The sequence below is a fragment of the Pleurodeles waltl genome, chromosome 3_1 (assembly GCF_031143425.1).
Source record: "Pleurodeles waltl isolate 20211129_DDA chromosome 3_1, aPleWal1.hap1.20221129, whole genome shotgun sequence".
NCBI lineage: Eukaryota > Metazoa > Chordata > Amphibia > Caudata > Salamandridae > Pleurodeles > Pleurodeles waltl.
In genome coordinates, this window is record NC_090440.1 from 1,049,642,596 (window position 1) to 1,049,662,324 (window position 19,729).

The following is a 19,729-nucleotide window of genomic DNA, read 5'->3' on the forward strand; positions in this document are numbered from 1 at the left end:
GGAACATGTGTTTTTTTAGCCAAATTTTGAGGTTTGCAAAGGATTCTGGGTAACAGAACCTGGTCCGAGCTACACAAGTCACCCCATCTTGGATTCCCCTAGGTCTCTAGTTTTCAGAAATGCACAGGTTTGGTAGGTTTCCCTAGATGGCGGCTGAGCTACAGGCCAAAATCTACAGGTAGGCACTTTGCAAAAAACACCTCTGTTTTCCTTCAAAAATGTGGCTGTGTCCACGTTGCGCTTTGGGGCGTTTCCTGATGCGGTCGCTAGGCCTACCCACACAAGTGAGGTATCATTTGTATCGGGAGACGTGGGGGAACGCTGGGTGGAAGGAAATTTGTGGCTCCTCTCAGATTCCAGAACTTTCTGCCACAGAAATGTGAGGAACATGTGTTTTTTTAGCCAAATTTTGAGGTTTGCAAAGGATTCTGGGTAACAGAACCTGGTCCGAGCCACACAAGTCACCCCATCTTGGATTCCCCTAGGTCTCTAGTATTCAGAAATGCACAGGTTTGGTAGGTTTCCCTAGGTGGCGGCTGAGCTACAGGCCAAAATCTACAGGTAGGCACTTTGCAAAAAACACCTCTGTTTTCCTTCAAAAATTTGGATGTGTCCATGTTGCGCTTTGGGGCGTTTCCTGTCGCGGGCGCTAGGCCTACCCACACAAGTGAGGTATCATTTTTATCGGGAGACGTGGGGGAACGCTGGGTGGAAGGAAATTTGTGGCTCCTCTCAGATTCCAGAACTTTCTGCCACAGAAATGTGAGGAACATGTGTTTTCTTAGCCAAATTTTGAGGTTTGCGAAGGATTCTGGGTAACAGAACCTGGTCCGAGCCACACAAGTCACCCCATCCTGGATTCCCCTAGGTCTCTAGTTTTCAGAAATGCACAAGTTTGGTAGATTTCCCTAGGTGGCGGCTGAGCTACAGGCCAAAATCTACAGGTAGGCACTTTGCAAAAAACACCTCTGTTTTCCTTCAAACATTTTGCTGTGTCCACGTTGCGCTTTGGGGCGTTTCGTGTCGCGGGCGCTAGGCCTACCCACACAAGTGAGGTATCATCTTTATTTTGAGACGTGCGGAAACGCTGGGTGGAAGTAAATTTGTGGCTCCTCTCAGATTCCAGAACTTTCTGCCACAGAAATGTGAGGAACATGTGTTTTTTTAGCCAAATTTTGAGGTTTGCAAAGGATTCTGGGTAACAGAACCTGGTCCGAGCCACACAAGTCACCTCAGCTTGGATTCCCCTAGGTCTTTAGTTTCAGAAATGCACAGGTTTGGCAGGTTTCCCTAGGTGGCGGCTGATCTACAGGCCAAAATCTACAGGTAGGCACTTTGCAAAAAACACCTCTGTTTTCCTTCAAAAATGTGGCTGTGTCCACGTTGCGCTTTGGGGCGTTTCCTGACGCGGGCGCTAGGCCTACCCACACAAGTGAGGTATCATTTGTATCAGGAGACGTGGGGGAACGCTGGGTGGAAGGAAATTTGTGGCTCCTCTCAGATTCCAGAACTTTCTGCCACAGAAATGTGAGGAACATGTGTTTTTTTAAACAAATTTTGAGGTTTGCAAAGGATTCTGGGTAACAGAACCTGGTCCGAGCCACACAAGTCACCCCATCTTGGATTCCCCTAGGTCTCTAGTTTTCAGAAATGCACAGGTTTGGTATGTTTCCCTAGGTGGCGGCTGAGCTACAGGCCAAAATCTACAGGTAGGCACTTTGCAAAAAACACCTCTGTTTTCCTTCAAAAATTTGGCTGTGTCCACGTTGCGCTTTGGGGCGTTTCCTGTCGCGGGCGCTAGGCCTACCCACACAAGTGAGGTATCATTTTTATCGGGAGACGTGGGGGAACGCTGGGTGGAAGGAAATTTGTGGCTCCTCTCAGATTCCAGAACTTTCTGCCACTGAAATGTGAGGAACATGTGTTTTTTTAGCCAAATTTTGAGGTTTGCAAAGGATTCTGGGTAACAGAACCTGGTCCGAGCCACACAAGTCACCCCATCTTGGATTCCGCTAGGTCTCTAGTTTTCAGAAATGCACAGGTTTGGTATGTTTCTCTAGGTGGCGGCTGAACTACAGGCCAAAATCCACAGGTAGGCACTTTGCAAAAAACACCTCTGTTTTCCTTCAAAAATTTGGCTGTGTCCACGTTGCGCTTTGGGGCGTTTCCTGTCGCGGGCGCTAGGCCTACCCACACAAGTGAGGTACCATTTTTATTGGGAGACGTGGGGGAACGCTGGGTGAAAGGAAATTTGTGGCCCCTCTCAGATTCCAGAACTTTCTGCCACAGAAATGTGAGGAACATGTGTTTTTTTAGCCAAATTTTGAGGTTTGCAAAGGATTCTGGGTAACAGAACCTGGTCCGAGCCACACAAGTCACCCCATCTTGGATTCCCCTAGGTCTCTAGTTTTCAGAAATGCACAGGTTTGGTAGGTTTCCCTAGGTGGCGGCTGAGCTACAGGCCAAAATCTACAGGTAGGCACTTTACAAAAAACACCTCTGTTTTCCTTAAAAATGTGGATGTGTCCACGTTGCGCTTTGGGGCGCTTTGGGGCTTTTCCTGTCGCGGGCGCTAGGCCTACCCACACAAGTGAGGTATCATTTTTATCGGGAGACGTGGGGGAACGCTGGGTGGAAGGAAATTTGTTGCTCCTCTCAGATTCCAGAACTTTCTGCCACAGAAATGTGAGGAACATGTGTTTTCTTAGCCAAATTTTGAGGTTTGCGAAGGATTCTGGGTAACAGAACCTGGTCCGAGCCACACAAGTCACCCCATCCTGGATTCCCCTAGGTCTCTAGTTTTCAGAAATGCACAAATTTGGTAGGTTTCCCTAGGTGGCGGCTGAGCTACAGGCCAAAATCTACAGGTAGGCACTTTGCAAAAAACACCTCTGTTTTCTTTCAAAAATTTGGCTGTGTCCACGTTGCGCTTTGGAGCGTTTCCTGTCGCGGGCACTAGGCCTACCCACACAAGTGAGGTATCATTTTCATCGGGAGACGTGGGGGAACGCTGGGTGGAAGGAAATTTGTGGCTCCTCTCAGATTCCAGAACTTTCTGCCACTGAAATGTGAGGAACATGTGTTTTTTTAGCCAAATTTTGAGGTTTGCAAAGGATGCTGGGTAACAGAACCTGGTCCGAGCCACACAAGTCACCCCATCTTGGATTCCCCTAGGTCTCTAGTTTTCAGAAATGCACAGGTTTGGTAGGTTTCCCTAGGTGACGGCTGAGCTATAGGCCAAAATCTACAGGTAGGCACTTTGCAAAAAACACCTCTGTTTTCTTTCAAAAATTTGGCTGTGTCCACGTTGCGCTTTGGGGCGTTTCCTGTCGCGGGCGCTAGGCCTACCCACACAAGTGAGGTATCATTTTTATCGGGAGACGTGGGGGAACGCTGGGTGGAAGGAAATTTGTGGCTCCTCTCAGATTCCAGAACTTTCTGCCACTGAAATGTGAGGAACATGTGTTTTTTTAGGCAAATTTTGAGGTTTGCAAAGGATTCTGGGTAACAGAACCTGGTCCGAGCCACACAAGTCACCCCATCTTGGATTCCCCTAGGTCTCTAGTTTTCAGAAATGCACAGGTTTGGTAGGTTTCCCTAGGTGGCGGCTGAGCTACAGGCCAAAATCTACAGGTAGGCACTTTGCAAAAAACACCTCTGTTTTCTTTCAAAAATTTGGCTGTGTCCACGTTGCGCTTTGGGGCGTTTCCTGTTGCGGGCGCTAGGCCTACCCACACAAGTGAGGTATCATTTTCATCGGGAGACGTGGGGGAACGCTGGGTGGAAGGAAATTTGTGGCTCCTCTCAGATTCCAGAACTTTCTGCCACTGAAATGTGAGGAACATGTGTTTTTTTAGCCAAATTTTGAGGTTTGCAAAGGATTCTGGGTAACAGAACCTGGTCCGAGCCACACAAGTCACCCCATCTTGGATTCCCCTAGGTCTCTAGTTTTCAGAAATGCACAGGTTTGGTAGGTTTCCCTAGGTGGCGGCTGAGCTACAGGCCAAAATCTACAGGTAGGCACTTTGCAAAAAACACCTCTGTTTTCTTTCAAAAATTTGGCTGTGTCCACGTTGCGCTTTGGGGCGTTTCCTGTCGCGGGCGCTAGGCCTACCCACACAAGTGAGGTATCATTTTTATCGGGAGACGTGGGGGAACGCTGGGTGGAAGGAAATTTGTGGCTCCTCTCAGATTCCAGAACTTTCTGCCACTGAAATGTGAGGAACATGTGTTTTTTTAGCCAAATTTTGAGGTTTGCAAAGGATTCTGGGTAACAGAACCTGGTCCGAGCCACACAAGTCACCCCATCTTGGATTCCCCTAGGTCTCTAGTTTTCAGAAATGCACAGGTTTGGTAGGTTTCCCTAGGTGACGGCTGAGCTACAGGCCAAAATCTACAGGTAGGCACTTAGCAAAAAACACCTCTGTTTTCTTTAAAAAATTTGGCTGTGTCCACGTTGCGCTTTGGGGCGTTTCCTGTCGCGGGCGCTAGGCCTACCCACACAAGTGAGGTATCATTTTTATCGGGAGACGTGGGGGAACGCTGGGTGGAAGGAAATTTGTGGCTCCTCTCAGATTCCAGAACTTTCTGCCACTGAAATGTGAGGAACATGTGTTTTTTTAGCCAAATTTTGAGGTTTGCAAAGGATTCTGGGTAACAGAACCTGGTCCGAGCCACACAAGTCACCCCATCTTGGATTCCCCTAGGTCTCTAGTTTTCAGAAATGCACAGGTTTGGTAGGTTTCCCTAGGTGGCGGCTGAGCTACAGGCCAAAATCTACAGGTAGGCACTTTGCAAAAAACACCTCTGTTTTCTTTCAAAAATTTGGCTGTGTCCACGTTGCGCTTTGGGGCGTTTCCTGTCGCGGGCGCTAGGCCTACCCACACAAGTGAGGTATCATTTTCATCGGGAGACGTGGGGGAACGCTGGGTGGAAGGAAATTTGTGGCTCCTCTCAGATTCCAGAACTTTCTGCCACTGAAATGTGAGGAACATGTGTTTTTTTAGCCAAATTTTGAGGTTTGCAAAGGATTCTGGGTAACAGAACCTGGTCCGAGCAACACAAGTCACCCCATCTTGGATTCCCCTAGGTCTCTAGTTTTCAGAAATGCACAGGTTTGGTAGGTTTCCCTAGGTGGCGGCTGAGCTACAGGCCAAAATCTACAGGTAGGCACTTTGCAAAAAACACCTCTGTTTTCTTTCAAAAATTTGGCTGTGTCCACGTTGCGCTTTGGAGCGTTTCCTGTTGCGGGCGCTAGGCCTACCCACACAAGTGAGGTATCATTTTCATCGGGAGACGTGGGGGAACGCTGGGTGGAAGGAAATTTGTGGCTCCTCTCAGATTCCAGAACTTTCTGCCACTGAAATGTGAGGAACATGTGTTTTTTTAGCCAAATTTTGAGGTTTGCAAAGGATGCTGGGTAACAGAACCTGGTCCGAGCCACACAAGTCACCCCATCTTGGATTCCCCTAGGTCTCTAGTTTTCAGAAATGCACAGGTTTGGTAGGTTTCCCTAGGTGGCGGCTGAGCTACAGGCCAAAATCTACAGGTAGGCACTTTGCAAAAAACACCTCTGTTTTCTTTCAAAAATTTGGCTGTGTCCACGTTGCGCTTTGGGGCGTTTCCTGTCGCGGGCGCTAGGCCTACCCACACAAGTGAGGTATCATTTTCATCGGGAGACGTGGGGGAACGGTGGGTGGAAGGAAATTTGTGGCTCCTCTCAGATTCCTGAACTTTCTGCCACTGAAATGTGAGGAACATGTGTTTTTTTAGCCAAATTTTGAGGTTTGCAAAGGATTCTGGGTAACAGAATCTGGTCCGAGCCACACAAGTCACCCCATCTTGGATTCCCCTAGGTCTCTAGTTTTCAGAAATGCACAGGTTTGGTAGGTTTCCCTAGGTGGCGGCTGAGCTACAGGCCAAAATCTACAGGTAGGCACTTTGCAAAAAACACCTCTGTTTTCTTTCAAAAATTTGGCTGTGTCCACGTTGCGCTTTGGGGCGTTTCCTGTCGCGGGCGCTAGGCCTACCCACACAAGTGAGGTATCATTTTCATCGGGAGACGTGGGGGAACGCTGGGTGGAAGGAAATTTGTGGCTCCTCTCAGATTCCAGAACTTTCTGCCACTGAAATGTGAGGAACATGTGTTTTTTTAGCCAAATTTTGAGGTTTGCAAAGGATTCTGGGTAACAGAACCTGGTCCGAGCCACACAAGTCACCCCATCTTGGATTCCCCTAGGTCCCTAGTTTTCAGAAATGCACAGGTTTGGTATGTTTCCCTAGGTGGTGGCTGAGCTACAGGCCAAAATCTACAGGTAGGCACTTTGCAAAAAACACCTCTGTTTTCCTTCAAAAATTTGTCTGTGTCCACGTTGCGCTTTGGGGCGTTTCCTGTCGCGGGCGCTAGGCCTACCCACACAAGATAGGTATCATTTTTATTGGGAGACGTGGGGGAACGCTGGGTGAAAGGAAATTTGTGGCTCCTCTCAGATTCCAGAACTTTCTGCCACAGAAATGTGAGGAACATGTGTTTTTTTAGCCAAATTTTGAGGTTTGCAAAGGATTCTGGGTAACAGAACCTGGTCCGAGCCACACAAGTCACCCCATCTTGGATTCCCCTAGGTCTCTAGTTTTCAGAAATGCACAGATTTGGTAGGTTTCCCTAGGTGGCGGCTGAGCTACAGGCCAAAATCTACAGGTAGGCACTTTGCAAAAAACACCTCTGTTTTCCTTCAAAAATTTGGATGTGTCCACGTTGCGCTTTGGGGCTTTTCCTGTCGCGGGCGCTAGGCCTACCCACACAAGTGAGGTATCATTTTTATCGGGAGACGTGGGGGAACGCTGGGTGGCAGGAAATTTGTGGCTCCTCTCAGATTCCAGAACTTTCTGCCACAGAAATGTGAGGAACTTGTGTTTTCTTAGCCAAATTTTGAGGTTTGCGAAGGATTCTGTGTAACAGAACCTGGTCCGAGCCACACAAGTCACCCCATCCTGGATTCCCCTAGGTCTCTAGTTTTCAGAAATGCACAAGTTTGGTAGGTTTCCCTAGGTGGCGGCTGAGCTACAGGCCAAAATCTACAGGTAGGCACTTTGCAAAAAACACCTCTGTTTTCCTTAAAAATTTTTGCTGTGTCCACGTTGCGCTTTGGGGCGTTTCGTGTCGCGGGCGCTAGGCCTACCCACACAAGTGAGGTATCATTTTTATCGGGAGACGTGGGGAAACGCTGGGTGGAAGTAAATTTGTGGCTCCTCTCAGATTCCAGAACTTTCTGCCACAGAAATGTGAGGAACATGTGTTTTTTTAGCCAAATTTTGAGGTTTGCAAAGGATTCTGGGTAACAGAACCTGGTCCGAGCCACACAAGTCACCTCAGCTTGGATTCCCCTAGGTCTTTAGTTTCAGAAATGCACAGGTTTGGTAGGTTTCCCTAGGTGGCGGCTGAGCTACAGGCCAAAATCTACAGGTAGGCACTTTGCAAAAAACACCTCTGTTTTCCTTCAAAAATTTGGCTGGGTCCACGTTGCGCTTTGGGGCGTTTCCTGTCGCGGGCGCTAGGCCTACCCACACAAGTGAGGTATCATTTTTATTGGGAGACGTGGGGGAACGCTGGGTGGAAGGAAATTTGTGGCTCCTCTCAGATTCCAGAACTTTCTGCCACTGAAATGTGAGGAACATGTGTTTTTTTAGCCAAATTTTGAGATTTGCAAAGGATTCTGGGTAACAGAACCTGGTCCGAGCCACACAAGTCACCCCATCTTGGATTCCCCTAGGTCTCTAGTTTTCAGAAATGCACAGGTTTGGTATGTTTCTCTAGGTGGCGGCTGAGCTACAGGCCAAAATCTACAGGTAGGCACTTTGCAAAAAACACCTCTGTTTTCCTTCAAAAATTTGGCTGTGTCCACGTTGCGCTTTGGGGCGTTTCCTGTCGCGGGCGCTAGGCCTACCCACACAAGATAGGTATCATTTTTATCGGGAGACGTGGGGGAACGCTGGGTGGAAGGAAATTTGTGGCTCCTCTCAGATTCCAGAACTTTCTGCCACTGAAATGTGAGGAACATGTGTTTTTTTAGCCAAATTTTGAGGTTTGCAAAGGATTCTGGGTAACAGAACCTGGTCCGAGCTACACAAGTCACCCCATCTTGGATTCCCCTAGGTCTCTAGTTTTCAGAAATGCACAGGTTTGGTAGGTTTCCCTAGATGGCGGCTGAGCTACAGGCCAAAATCTACAGGTAGGCACTTTGCAAAAAACACCTCTGTTTTCCTTCAAAAATGTGGCTGTGTCCACGTTGCGCTTTGGGGCGTTTCCTGATGCGGTCGCTAGGCCTACCCACACAAGTGAGGTATCATTTGTATCGGGAGACGTGGGGGAACGCTGGGTGGAAGGAAATTTGTGGCTCCTCTCAGATTCCAGAACTTTCTGCCACAGAAATGTGAGGAACATGTGTTTTTTTAGCCAAATTTTGAGGTTTGCAAAGGATTCTGGGTAACAGAACCTGGTCCGAGCCACACAAGTCACCCCATCTTGGATTCCCCTAGGTCTCTAGTATTCAGAAATGCACAGGTTTGGTAGGTTTCCCTAGGTGGCGGCTGAGCTACAGGCCAAAATCTACAGGTAGGCACTTTGCAAAAAACACCTCTGTTTTCCTTCAAAAATTTAGATGTGTCCACGTTGCGCTTTGGGGCGTTTCCTGTCGCGGGCGCTAGGCCTACCCACACAAGTGAGGTATCATTTTTATCGGGAGACGTGGGGGAACGCTGGGTGGAAGGAAATTTGTGGCTCCTCTCAGATTCCAGAACTTTCTGCCACAGAAATGTGAGGAACATGTGTTTTCTTAGCCAAATTTTGAGGTTTGCGAAGGATTCTGGGTAACAGAACCTGGTCCGAGCCACACAAGTCACCCCATCCTGGATTCCCCTAGGTCTCTAGTTTTCAGAAATGCACAAGTTTGGTAGATTTCCCTAGGTGGCGGCTGAGCTACAGGCCAAAATCTACAGGTAGGCACTTTGCAAAAAACACCTCTGTTTTCCTTCAAACATTTTGCTGTGTCCACGTTGCGCTTTGGGGCGTTTCGTGTCACGGGCGCTTGGCCTACCCACACAAGTGAGGTATCATCTTTATTTTGAGACGTGCGGAAACGCTGGGTGGAAGTAAATTTGTGGCTCCTCTCAGATTCCAGAACTTTCTGCCACAGAAATGTGAGGAACATGTGTTTTTTTAGCCAAATTTTGAGGTTTGCAAAGGATTCTGGGTAACAGAACCTGGTCCGAGCCACACAAGTCACCTCAGCTTGGATTCCCCTAGGTCTTTAGTTTCAGAAATGCACAGGTTTGGTAGGTTTCCCTAGGTGGCGGCTGATCTACAGGCCAAAATCTACAGGTAGGCACTTTGCAAAAAACACCTCTGTTTTCCTTCAAAAATGTGGCTGTGTCCACGTTGCGCTTTGGGGCGTTTCTTGACGCGGGCGCTAGGCCTACCCACACAAGTGAGGTATCATTTGAATCAGGAGACGTGGGGGAACGCTGGGTGGAAGGAAATTTGTGGCTCCTCTCAGATTCCAGAACTTTCTGCCACAGAAATGTGAGGAACATGTGTTTTTTTAAACAAATTTTGAGGTTTGCAAAGGATTCTGGGTAACAGAACCTGGTCCGAGCCACACAAGTCACCCCATCTTGGATTCCCCTAGGTCTCTAGTTTTCAGAAATGCACAGGTTTGGTATGTTTCCCTAGGTGGCGGCTGAGCTACAGGCCAAAATCTACAGGTAGGCACTTTGCAAAAAACACCTCTGTTTTCCTTCAAAAATTTGGCTGTGTCCACGTTGCGCTTTGGGGCGTTTCCTGTCGCGGGCGCTAGGCCTACCCACACAAGTGAGGTATCATTTTTATCGGGAGACGTGGGGGAACGCTGGGTGGAAGGAAATTTGTGGCTCCTCTCAGATTCCAGAACTTTCTGCCACTGAAATGTGAGGAACATGTGTTTTTTTAGCCAAATTTTGAGGTTTGCAAAGGATTCTGGGTAACAGAACCTGGTCCGAGCCACACAAGTCACCCCATCTTGGATTCCGCTAGGTCTCTAGTTTTCAGAAATGCACAGGTTTGGTATGTTTCTCTAGGTGGCGGCTGAACTACAGGCCAAAATCTACAGGTAGGCACTTTGCAAAAAACACCTCTGTTTTCCTTCAAAAATTTGGCTGTGTCCACGTTGCGCTTTGGGGCGTTTCCTGTCGCGGGCGCTAGGCCTACCCACACAAGTGAGGTACCATTTTTATTGGGAGACGTGGGGGAACGCTGGGTGAAAGGAAATTTGTGGCCCCTCTCAGATTCCAGAACTTTCTGCCACAGAAATGTGAGGAACATGTGTTTTTTTAGCCAAATTTTGAGGTTTGCAAAGGATTCTGGGTAACAGAACCTGGTCCGAGCCACACAAGTCACCCCATCTTGGATTCCCCTAGGTCTCTAGTTTTCAGAAATGCACAGGTTTGGTAGGTTTCCCTAGGTGGCGGCTGAGCTACAGGCCAAAATCTACAGGTAGGCACTTTACAAAAAACACCTCTGTTTTCCTTAAAAATGTGGATGTGTCCACGTTGCGCTTTGGGGCGCTTTGGGGCTTTTCCTGTCGCGGGCGCTAGGCCTACCCACACAAGTGAGGTATCATTTTTATCGGGAGACGTGGGGGAACGCTGGGTGGAAGGAAATTTGTTGCTCCTCTCAGATTCCAGAACTTTCTGCCACAGAAATGTGAGGAACATGTGTTTTCTTAGCCAAATTTTGAGGTTTGCGAAGGATTCTGGGTAACAGAACCTGGTCCGAGCCACACAAGTCACCCCATCCTGGATTCCCCTAGGTCTCTAGTTTTCAGAAATGCACAAATTTGGTAGGTTTCCCTAGGTGGCGGCTGAGCTACAGGCCAAAATCTACAGGTAGGCACTTTGCAAAAAACACCTCTGTTTTCTTTAAAAAATTTGGCTGTGTCCACGTTGCGCTTTGGAGCGTTTCCTGTCGCGGGCACTAGGCCTACCCACACAAGTGAGGTATCATTTTGATCGGGAGACGTGGGGGAACGCTGGGTGGAAGGAAATTTGTGGCTCCTCTCAGATTCCAGAACTTTCTGCCACTGAAATGTGAGGAACATGTGTTTTTTTAGCCAAATTTTGAGGTTTGCAAAGGATGCTGGGTAACAGAACCTGGTCCGAGCCACACAAGTCACCCCATCTTGGATTCCCCTAGGTCTCTAGTTTTCAGAAATGCACAGGTTTGGTAGGTTTCCCTAGGTGACGGCTGAGCTATAGGCCAAAATCTACAGGTAGGCACTTTGCAAAAAACACCTCTGTTTTCTTTCAAAAATTTGGCTGTGTCCACGTTGCGCTTTGGGGCGTTTCCTGTCGCGGGCGCTAGGCCTACCCACACAAGTGAGGTATCATTTTTATCGGGAGACGTGGGGGAACGCTGGGTGGAAGGAAATTTGTGGCTCCTCTCAGATTCCAGAACTTTCTGCCACTGAAATGTGAGGAACATGTGTTTTTTTAGCCAAATTTTGAGGTTTGCAAAGGATTCTGGGTAACAGAACCTGGTCCGAGCCACACAAGTCACCCCATCTTGGATTCCCCTAGGTCTCTAGTTTTCAGAAATGCACAGGTGTGGTAGGTTTCCCTAGGTGGCGGCTGAGCTACAGGCCAAAATCTACAGGTAGGCACTTTGCAAAAAACACCTCTGTTTTCTTTCAAAAATTTGGCTGTGTCCACGTTGCGCTTTGGGGCATTTCCTGTTGCGGGCGCTAGGCCTACCCACACAAGTGAGGTATCATTTTCATCGGGAGACGTGGGGGAACGCTGGGTGGAAGGAAATTTGTGGCTCCTCTCAGATTCCAGAACTTTCTGCCACTGAAATGTGAGGAACATGTGTTTTTTTAGCCAAATTTTGAGGTTTGCAAAGGATTCTGGGTAACAGAACCTGGTCCGAGCCACACAAGTCACCCCATCTTGGATTCCCCTAGGTCTCTAGTTTTCAGAAATGCACAGGTTTGGTAGGTTTCCCTAGGTGGCGGCTGAGCTACAGGCCAAAATCTACAGGTAGGCACTTTGCAAAAAACACCTCTGTTTTCTTTCAAAAATTTGGCTGTGTCCACGTTGCGCTTTGGGGCGTTTCCTGTTGCGGGCGCTAGGCCTACCCACACAAGTGAGGTATCATTTTAATCGGGAGACGTGGGAGAACGCTGGGTGGAAGGAAATGTGTGGCTCCTCTCAGATTCCAGAACTTTCTGCCACTGAAATGTGAGGAACAGGTGTTTTTTTAGCCAAATTTTGAGGTTTGCAAAGGATTCTGGGTAACAGAACCTGGTCCGAGCCACACAAGTCACCCCATCTTGGATTCCCCTAGGTCTCTAGTTTTCAGAAATGCACAGGTTTGGTAGGTTTCCCTAGGTGGCGGCTGAGCTACAGGCCAAAATCTACAGGTAGGCACTTTGCAAAAAACACCTCTGTTTTCTTTCAAAAATTTGGCTGTGTCCACGTTGCGCTTTGGGGCGTTTCCTGTCGCGGGCGCTAGGCCTACCCACACAAGTGAGGTATCATTTTTATCGGGAGACGTGGGGGAACGCTGGGTGGAAGGAAATTTGTGGCTCCTCTCAGATTCCAGAACTTTCTGCCACTGAAATGTGAGGAACATGTGTTTTTTTAGCCAAATTTTGAGGTTTGCAAAGGATTCTGGGTAACAGAACCTGGTCCGAGCCACACAAGTCACCCCATCTTGGATTCCCCTAGGTCTCTAGTTTTCAGAAATGCACAGGTTTGGTAGGTTTCCCTAGGTGACGGCTGAGCTACAGGCCAAAATCTACAGGTAGGCACTTTGCAAAAAACACCTCTGTTTTCTTTCAAAAATTTGGCTGTGTCCACGTTGCGCTTTGGGGCGTTTCCTGTCGCGGGCGCTAGGCCTACCCACACAAGTGAGGTATCATTTTTATCGGGAGACGTGGGGGAACGCTGGGTGGAAGGAAATTTGTGGCTCCTCTCAGATTCCAGAACTTTCTGCCACTGAAATGTGAGGAACATGTGTTTTTTTAGCCAAATTTTGAGGTTTGCAAAGGATTCTGGGTAACAGAACCTGGTCCGAGCCACACAAGTCACCCCATCTTGGATTCCCCTAGGTCTCTAGTTTTCAGAAATGCACAGGTTTGGTAGGTTTCCCTAGGTGGCGGCTGAGCTACAGGCCAAAATCTACAGGTAGGCACTTTGCAAAAAACACCTCTGTTTTCTTTCAAAAATTTGGCTGTGTCCACGTTGCGCTTTGGGGCGTTTCCTGTCGCGGGCGCTAGGCCTACCCACACAAGTGAGGTATCATTTTCATCGGGAGACGTGGGGGAACGCTGGGTGGAAGGAAATTTGTGGCTCCTCTCAGATTCCAGAACTTTCTGCCACTGAAATGTGAGGAACATGTGTTTTTTTAGCCAAATTTTGAGGTTTGCAAAGGATTCTGGGTAACAGAACCTGGTCCGAGCCACACAAGTCACCCCATCTTGGATTCCCCTAGGTCTCTAGTTTTCAGAAATGCACAGGTTTGGTAGGTTTCCCTAGGTGGCGGCTGAGCTACAGGCCAAAATCTACAGGTAGGCACTTTGCAAAAAACACCTCTGTTTTCTTTCAAAAATTTGGCTGTGTCCACGTTGCGCTTTGGGGCGTTTCCTGTTGCGGGCGCTAGGCCTACCCACACAAGTGAGGTATCATTTTCATCGGGAGACGTGGGGGAACGCTGGGTGGAAGGAAATTTGTGGCTCCTCTCAGATTCCAGAACTTTCTGCCACTGAAATGTGAGGAACATGTGTTTTTTTAGCCAAATTTTGAGGTTTGCAAAGGATGCTGGGTAACAGAACCTGGTCCGAGCCACACAAGTCACCCCATCTTGGATTCCCCTAGGTCTCTAGTTTTCAGAAATGCACAGGTTTGGTAGGTTTCCCTAGGTGGCGGCTGAGCTACAGGCCAAAATCTACAGGTAGGCACTTTGCAAAAAACACCTCTGTTTTCTTTCAAAAATTTGGCTGTGTCCACGTTGCGCTTTGGGGCGTTTCCTGTCGCGGGCGCTAGGCCTACCCACACAAGTGAGGTATCATTTTCATCGGGAGACGTGGGGGAACGGTGGGTGGAAGGAAATTTGTGGCTCCTCTCAGATTCCAGAACTTTCTGCCACTGAAATGTGAGGAACATGTGTTTTTTTAGCCAAATTTTGAGGTTTGCAAAGGATTCTGGGTAACAGAATCTGGTCCGAGCCACACAAGTCACCCCATCTTGGATTCCCCTAGGTCTCTAGTTTTCAGAAATGCACAGGTTTGGTAGGTTTCCCTAGGTGGCGGCTGAGCTACAGGCCAAAATCTACAGGTAGGCACTTTGCAAAAAACACCTCTGTTTTCCTTCAAAAATTTGGCTGTGTCCACGTTGCGCTTTGGGGCGTTTCCTGTCGCGTCCGCTAGGCCTACCCACACAATTGAGGTTTCATTTTTATCGGGAGACGTGGGGGAACACTGGGTGGAAGGAAATTTGTGGCTCCTCTAAGATTCCAGAACTTTCTGCCACTGAAATGTGAGGAACATGTGTTTTTTTAGCCAAATTTTGAGGTTTGCAAAGGATTCTGGGTAACAGAACCTGGTCCGAGCCACACAAGTCACCCCATCTTGGATTCCCCTAGGTCTCTAGTTTTCAGAAATGCACAGGTTTGGTAGGTTTCCCTAGGTGGCGGCTGAGCTACAGGCCAAAATCTACAAGTAGGCACTTTGCAAAAAACACCTCTGTTTTCCTTCAAAAATGTGGCTGTGTCCACGTTGCGCTTTGGGGCGTTTCCTGTCGCGGGCGCTAGGCCTACCCACACAAGTGAGGTATCATTTTTATCAGGAGACGTGGGGGAACGCTGGGTGGAAGGAAATTTGTGGCTCCTCTCAGATTCCAGAACTTTCTGCCACAGAAATGTGAGGAACATGTGTTTTTTTAGCCAAATTTTGAGGTTTGCAAAGGATTCTGGGTAACAGAACCTGGTCCGAGCCACACAAGTCACCCCATCTTGGATTCCCCTAGGTCTCTAGTTTTCAGAAATGCACAGGTTTGGTAGGTTTCCCTAGGTGGCGGCTGAGCTACAGGCCAAAATCTACAGGTAGGCACTTTGCAAAAAACACCTCTGTTTTCTTTCAAAAATTTGGCTGTGTCCACGTTGCGCTTTGGGGCGTTTCCTGTCGCGGGCGCTAGGCCTACCCACACAAGTGAGGTATCATTTTCATCGGGAGACGTGGGGGAACGCTGGGTGGAAGGAAATTTGTGGCTCCTCTCAGATTCCAGAACTTTCTGCCACTGAAATGTGAGGAACATGTGTTTTTTTAGCCAAATTTTGAGGTTTGCAAAGGATTCTGGGTAACAGAACCTGGTCCGAGCCACACAAGTCACCCCATCTTGGATTCCCCTAGGTCTCTAGTTTTCAGAAATGCACAGGTTTGGTAGGTTTCCCTAGGTGGCGGCTGAGCTACAGGCCAAAATCTACAGGTAGGCACTTTGCAAAAAACACCTCTGTTTTCTTTCAAAAATTTGGCTGTGTCCACGTTGCGCTTTGGGGCGTTTCCTGTCGCGGGCGCTAGGCCTACCCACACAAGTGAGGTATCATTTTCATCGGGAGACGTGGGGGAACGCTGGGTGGAAGGAAATTTGTGGCTCCTCTCAGATTCCAGAACTTTCTGCCACTGAAATGTGAGGAACATGTGTTTTTTTTAGCCAAATTTTGAGGTTTGCAAAGGATTCTGGGTAACAGAACCTGGTCCAAGCCACACAAGTCACCCCATGTTGGATTCCACTAGGTCTTTAGTTTTCAGAAATGCACAGGTTTGGTAGGTTTCCCTAGGTGGCGGCTGAGCTACAGGCCAAAATCTACAGGTAGGCACTTTGCAAAAAACACCTCTGTTTTCCTTCAAAAATTTGGCTGTGTCCACATTGCGCTTTGGGGCGTTTCCTGTCGCGTCCGCTAGGCCTACCCACACAATTGAGGTTTCATTTTTATCAGGAGACGTGGGGGAACACTGGGTGGAAGGAAATTTGTGGCTCCTCTCAGATTCCAGAACTTTCTGCCACTGAAATGTGAGGAACATGTGTTTTTTTAGCCAAATTTTGAGGTTTGCAAAGGATTCTGGGTAACAGAACCTGGTCCGAGCCACACAAGTCACCCCATCTTGGATTCCCCTAGGTCTCTAGTTTTCAGAAATGCACAGGTTTGGTAGGTTTCCCTAGGTGGCGGCTGAGCTACAGGCCAAAATCTACAGGTAGGCACTTTGCAAAAAACACCTCTGTTTTCTTTCAAAAATTTGGCTGTGTCCACGTTGCGCTTTGGGGCGTTTCCTGTCGCGGGCGCTAGGCCTACCCACACAAGTGAGGTATCATTTTCATCGGGAGACGTGGGGGAACGCTGGGTGGAAGGAAATTTGTGGCTCCTCTCAGATTCCAGAACTTTCTGCCACTGAAATGTGAGGAACATGTGTTTTTTTAGCCAAATTTTGAGGTTTGCAAAGGATTCTGGGTAACAGAACCTGGTCCGAGCAACACAAGTCACCCCATCTTGGATTCCCCTAGGTCTCTAGTTTTCAGAAATGCACAGGTTTGGTAGGTTTCCCTAGGTGGCGGCTGAGCTACAGGCCAAAATCTACAGGTAGGCACTTTGCAAAAAACACCTCTGATTTCTTTCAAAAATTTGGCTGTGTCCACGTTGCGCTTTGGAGCGTTTCCTGTTGCGGGCGCTAGGCCTACCCACACAAGTGAGGTATCATTTTCATCGGGAGACGTGGGGGAACGCTGGGTGGAAGGAAATTTGTGGCTCCTCTCAGATTCCAGAACTTTCTGCCACTGAAATGTGAGGAACATGTGTTTTTTTAGCCAAATTTTGAGGTTTGCAAAGGATGCTGGGTAACAGAACCTGGTCCGAGCCACACAAGTCACCCCATCTTGGATTCCCCTAGGTCTCTAGTTTTCAGAAATGCACAGGTTTGGTAGGTTTCCCTAGGTGGCGGCTGAGCTACAGGCCAAAATCTACAGGTAGGCACTTTGCAAAAAACACCTCTGTTTTCTTTCAAAAATTTGGCTGTGTCCACGTTGCGCTTTGGGGCGTTTCCTGTCGCGGGCGCTAGGCCTACCCACACAAGTGAGGTATCATTTTCATCGGGAGACGTGGGGGAACGGTGGGTGGAAGGAAATTTGTGGCTCCTCTCAGATTCCTGAACTTTCTGCCACTGAAATGTGAGGAACATGTGTTTTTTTAGTCAAATTTTGAGGTTTGCAAAGGATTCTGGGTAACAGAATCTGGTCCGAGCCACACAAGTCACCCCATCTTGGATTCCCCTAGGTCTCTAGTTTTCAGAAATGCACAGGTTTGGTAGGTTTCCCTAGGTGGCGGCTGAGCTACAGGCCAAAATCTACAGGTAGGCACTTTGCAAAAAACACCTCTGTTTTCTTTCAAAAATTTGGCTGTGTCCACGTTGCGCTTTGGGGCGTTTCCTGTCGCGGGCGCTAGGCCTACCCACACAAGTGAGGTATCATTTTCATCGGGAGACGTGGGGGAACGCTGGGTGGAAGGAAATTTGTGGCTCCTCTCAGATTCCAGAACTTTCTGCCACTGAAATGTGAGGAACATGTGTTTTTTTAGCCAAATTTTGAGGTTTGCAAAGGATTCTGGGTAACAGAACCTGGTCCGAGCCACACAAGTCACCCCATCTTGGATTCCCCTAGGTCCCTAGTTTTCAGAAATGCACAGGTTTGGTATGTTTCCCTAGGTGGTGGCTGAGCTACAGGCCAAAATCTACAGGTAGGCACTTTGCAAAAAACACCTCTGTTTTCCTTCAAAAATTTGGCTGTGTCCACGTTGCGCTTTGGGGCGTTTCCTGTCGCGGGCGCTAGGCCTACCCACACAAGTGAGGTATCATTTTTATCGGGAGACGTGGGGGAACGCTGGGTGGAAGGAAATTTGTTGCTCCTCTCAGATTCCAGAACTTTCTGCCACAGAAATGTGAGGAACATGTGTTTTCTTAGCCAAATTTTGAGGTTTGCGAAGGATTCTGGGTAACAGAACCTGGTCCGAGCCACACATGTCACCCCATCCTGGATTCCCCTAGGTCTCTAGTTTTCAGAAATGCACAAATTTGGTAGGTTTCCCTAGGTGGCGGCTGAGCTACAGGCCAAAATGTACAGGTAGGCACTTTGCAAAAAACACCTCTGTTTTCCTTCAAAAATTTTGCTGTGTCTACGTTGCGCTTTGGGGCGTCTCCTGTCGCGGGCGCTAGGCCTACCCACACAAGTGACGTAGCATTTTTATCGGGAGACGTGGGGAAACGCTGGGTGGAAGGAAATTTGTGGCTCCTCTCAGATTCCAGAACTTTCTGCCACAGAAATGTGAGGAACATGTGTTTTTTTAGCCAAATTTTGAGGTTTGCAAAGGATTCTGGGTAACAGAACCTGGTCCGAGCCACACAAGTCACCCCATCTTGGATTCCCCTAGGTCTCTAGTTTTCAGAAATGCACAGGTTTGGTATGTTTCCCTAGGTGGCGGCTGAGCTACAGGCCAAAATCTACAGGTAGGCACTTTGCAAAAAACACCTCTGTTTTCCTTCAAAAATGTGGCTGTGTCCACGTTGCGCTTTGGGGCGTTTCCTGTCGCGGGCGCTAGGCCTACCCACACAAGTGAGGTATCATTTTTATCGGGAGACGTGGGGGAACGCTGGGTGGAAGGAAATTTGTGGCTCCTCTCAGATTACAGAAATTTCTGCCACTGAAATGTGAGGAACATGTGTTTTTTTAGCCAAATTTTGAGATTTGCAAAGGATTCTGGGTAACAGAACCTTGTCCGAGCCACACAAGTCACCCTATCTTGGATTCCCCTAGGTCTCTAGTTTTCAGAAATGCACAGGTTTGGTATGTTTCCCTAGGTGGTGGCTGAGCTACAGGCCAAAATCTACAGGTAGGTACTTTGCAAAAAACACCTCTGTTTTCCTTCAAAAATTTGGCTGTGTCCACGTTGCGCTTTGGGGCGTTTCCTGTCGCGGGCGCTACGCCTACCCACACAAGTGAGGTATCATTTTTATTGGGAGACGTGGGGGAACGCTGGGTGGAAGGAAATTTGTGGCTCCTCTCAGATTCCAGAACTTTCTGCCACTGAAATGTGAGGAACATGTTTTTTTTAGCCAAATTTTGAGGTTTGCAAAGGATTCTGGGTAACAGAACCTGGTCCGAGCCACACAAGTCACCCCATCTTGGATTCCCCTAGGTCTCTAGTTTTCAGAAATGCACACGTTTGGTAGGTTTGCCTAGGTGGCGGCTGAGCTACAGGCCAAAATCTACAGGTAGGCACTTTGCAAAAAACACCTCTGTTTTCCTTCAAAAATTTGGCTGTGTCCACGTTGCGCTTTGGGGCGTTTCCTGTCGCGGGCGCTAGGCCTACCCACACAAGTGAGGTATCATTTTTATTGGGAGACGTGGGGGAACGCTGAGTGAAAGGAAATTTGTGGCTCCTCTCAGATTCCAGAACTTTCTGCCACAGAAATGTGAGGAACATGTGTTTTTTTAGCCAAATTTTGAGGTTTGCAAAGGATTCTGGGTAACAGAACCTGGTCCGAGCCACACAAGTCACCCCATCTTGGATTCCCCTAGGTCTCTAGTTTTCAGAAATGCACAGGTTTGGTAGGTTTTCCTAGGTGGCGGCTGAGCTACAGGCCAAAATCTACAGGTA